We start from the raw sequence: 4,228 nt of genomic DNA, 5'->3' as shown, positions 1-4,228 counted from the left end.
TGTTGCCCCTATGCCATGACACCCTGCCTTGGAGCCAGCTGATTATGGACTGAAACCTCCACAAACTGTGAGCTAAATAAATCTTTCCTTCCTTAATTTGGGGCATTGGATATTTTGTCTCAGTAAAGAGAAAAAGTAACTATGATTACTAGATACATATGAATTAACAGAGCTGAATCAAGAAGATATAAAAATTTTACATAACCCAATGTAATGAAACCAGTCAATGAAATCAAAGAACTAATTAAAAAACAACTACCACCCCCCCCAACAACAACAAAAAGCCCAAGTTGCAATGGGTTTACTGCTGAATTCTACAAGAAATTTAGAGAAGATTTGATGCCACTACTTGTCAAGCTCTTTAATGAAATTGAAAGGGAAGCAATACTCCCAAACTCATTCCTGGAAGCAAGAATTACCCTGATACCAAAACCAGACAAAGATCCAACCAAAAAAGAGAACTACAGGTGCAAAAATCCTCAGTAAGATACTGGCAAACAGAATGCAGCAAGTCATCAAGACTATACACCATAAACAAGTAGGATTCATCCCAGGGATTCAGGAATGGTTCAACATATGCAAGTCAATAAATGTAATATACCACATTAACAGAACCGAAGACAATAACCACATGATCATCTCAATAGGCTTAGAAAAAGCATTTCACAAATTTCACACCCATACATGATAAAATAAAGAACACTGTAACAGAAGGTCTTTAACTCAATCTGATAAAATCCATTTATGACAAAACAACGGCCAATAGCATACTAAAATGGTCAAAAACTGAAAGCTTTCACTCTAAAATCAGGAACAAGACATGGACACCCACTATCACAACTTGTTCAATATAGTTCTGGAAACATTAGCCAGAGAATAGATAAAGAAATAAAAGGAATATGGATAGTGTCTTAGTTGCTTTTCTCATTACTGGGACAAAACACCTGACACCAAAGTTAGAGGAGGAAAATTTAGTTCACAGTTTGAAGAGGTTTCAGTCCATAATTGGTTGGCTCCAAGACAGGTTGAATGGCAGACAGGCATTGCAGAGGAGAAATAGTTCATGGCAGGCAGAAGGTAGCAAAGCAAGCAAGGGGCATTAGCAGCTTGTTTCTCCCCCTTTTACACTCTATCTAGGCTACCGGGATTAGAGTGGTGCCAAACCAGGCAATAGACTGATTTAGTAATCACACACCCTTAATCGCAGCATCACACATTCTAGATTCAGACAAAGACAAGGGAGGAGGCATCACAATCCCTGATTTGAAGTTGTACTACAAAAGTACTGTGGTTCGGGCACAAAAAAAAACTCCCAAAAACCAATATAAAAAAAGAAAGAAAGAAAAAAAAAAAAAACAGACCTGAAGATGAATGGAACTGAATAGAAGATGCAGAAACAACTTCAAGTACACTCAGCTACCTTATCTTTGACAAAGGGGCCACTTTCACTGAAGAAAGATATCCTCTTAGATAAATGATGCTGTGAAAACTGGCTTTCCACATGCTTAAAAATGAACCTAAATCTATATCTTCACCTTGCACTAAACTTAAATTGAAATGGATCAAAGATCTAAATATAGAAATACTTAATCTGCTGGAAGATAAAATAGGTAGGACTCTAAAAGATAGAGGAGCAGAAAAGACTTTATGAATGAAACCCCACCATTGCACGGGAAACATTACAAAGAATCAACACCGGGAATCATATCAAATTAAAAAGTTTTTGCATGACAAAAGAAACCACCAACACAGTAAAGAGACGCCTCACAGAATGGGAAAATTTTTTTAACAGGTACTCCTCAGACAAAGGACTAATAGCTAGAATATATGAAGAATTCAAAAAAACCCAGACCCCCAAATTTAAAGACCCAATAAAAATGGGCATCTGAAATGAATAGACACTTCTCAGATGAAGAAGTACAAACAGCAAATAAATATATGAAAAACCGCTCAACATCACTGGTCATTTTAGAAGTGCAAATTAAAACAGTGAGATTTCATCTCACTCTAGAAAGAATGGCTGTCATCAAGAAATCAACCAGTAACAAATGCTGGTCGGGCTGTGGAGAAAAGGGAATCTTTCTCCATTGTTGATTGCAATGTAAACTGGTACAACCACTGTGGAAATAAGTATGGAGATTCCTCAAAAAACTAAAATGAGAGGTTCATTTGATCACCTTTTTCCCTTCTAGGTATCTTCCTGAAAATTGAAAGCATCATGCCACAGTGATATATGCATATCCATGTTTATAATTTATAATAGCTAAATCTTGGAAATATCCATATGCTTATCAGAAGATGAAGGGGCAAAGAAAATGTGATATATATATATACACAGTGGAGTAGTACTCTGCCATGAAGGTTAGACTTGAGTGGGTTGTAGGAAAATGATTATACTTCGAGACCACAATCTTAAGTGAAATAAATCAGATACACAAGTTTAAATATCATATTGTTTCTCTTGTGTGAGGAACTGAAAAGATAAATAAGGAGCATAATGGAGGATAGATGTTGGGAAGTAGGAAGAACATGTTCAAATGGGAAATGGAATAAAGGAGAGGGGAGGGGAGGAAGGGGAGGAAGAAGGGGGGAAAAAGAGAATGGAAGGAAAAAAATGGAAGGAAACCTTTTGTAAATGGGAGGGGAGGAAGGGTTGAAGGGAGGGGATGGGAATGGGAAAAAAAAAGAAGTCAGATATATTATGTACAGGTGCAAATTCCCTACAATGAATGTGACCAGTATGCACAGCAAATATGTACTAATAAAAACATAAAGTTAAAAAAGAAAGAAAAAGAGAAAAGAAAAATACTCAGAGTGTAACAGTGTAAGACTTGAGCCAAGTTAACTGCAAGCCTAAAGCTCCTCTTTGGGAGAACAGACAACCAGAGGGTTTCTTGCATGTAAGTGTGAAGCTCATTTCAGGAAAAGCAACATGGGGTGAGCTCCCACAGTGCAGTCCAGTGACGCTGCCCGTTGTGGCTCCCCCAAATATCACAGTCAGAGGGAAGACTCTGATCCCACCCCTAAGGCCCTTCAACCCCCAGCTGTAGGCCCATCTCCCCAGAATCACTAGAGAATGCTAAACATGCAAATACTACAGTCAGTAACCTTGATCCAGCCTCGCCCATGTATTATTGCTAGCCTGAGCCTGGATAACCTCCCTTGAAGATCTGGCTGGATGTAGGAGGGCAAATTTTTAGCTTCTTCATCAAAGAAAGTCTTGAACAGGCAAAATAAAGACGATAGCAGCTGGCGTGGTCAGTGCCAGGTGATAATTAACCAAGGGTTTCAAAGTCACCCAAATATGTGGGGAGAATAGTCCTGGCTGACAGAGGATCCAAGCCAAGAGAAGCCAAGTGGAAGGGATGACTGTCAAAGAGACCTTCTCTCCAGGGGCCTAGATAGTGGCACACTGCCCGGAATAAGCTGATTTCCTGGTTGATTCAAGGTTAACAGAAGGACCAGGGCTGGGGATTTAGTTCAGCGGCAAAGCGCCTGCCTGGCAAGTGCAAGGTTGTGAGTTCGGTTCCCAGTACCGGAGAAAAACAAAAAAACAAACAAACAAACAGAAGGACCAAAAGTGCAATGGTCTGTCACAGGCATCTTTTGCCCATTTCCAGACTACACAATCCTGCTGAAGGGAGGAGAAAGACAGTACTAAGGTTCTGAGACTCTCCAAGGCTGCCAGACTGACCCGAGCTGTCCTTTTGTGCAAGGGGTGTCTCTTAAATGCCTGCTGGAGCGTGATATTGTAACAAGAGTATTGGTTTTGAATACAGCTGGAACTGGGTTCAAATATAGGCTTTGCCACTTACCAGCTACTGTGAACTTGGCTGAGTTATCTAAGCCTAGCTTTATATCTGGCAAAGAGGACATGAGCGCTGTACCTTGCAGGGATGTAGTAGGATGGAATGAGATTGCATTTTTAGAGAGTGCCTCTCACATACCAGGCAATTGGTAAATAGTTTTTGTTATGGTTGATACATTGTGTCAACTTGGGGAGTCTAGAGGTCTGGTTAAGTGAGCCAATGTGCTTACTTTGAATTCATCCTGAGCCTGTGCAAGAGGAGGGCATGGAGATTATGTGAGTGCTACACGCCCCCTGGGTGGGGCTAGCTTCCTTACAATATAAGGGAGGAAAAGTGGCTTGCTAGCCCTGCCATTCCCCACTTTGCTGTTGTTGCTTTGCTATTTTCCACAGCCATGAACCTTTGCCCTCTGCCATGTG

The sequence above is a fragment of the Chinchilla lanigera genome, unplaced genomic scaffold (assembly GCF_000276665.1).
Source record: "Chinchilla lanigera isolate Chin_1 unplaced genomic scaffold, ChiLan1.0 scaffold00034, whole genome shotgun sequence".
NCBI lineage: Eukaryota > Metazoa > Chordata > Mammalia > Rodentia > Chinchillidae > Chinchilla > Chinchilla lanigera.
The sequence above is the reverse complement of the archived record's forward strand: the minus strand, read 5'-3'. Positions refer to the sequence as shown.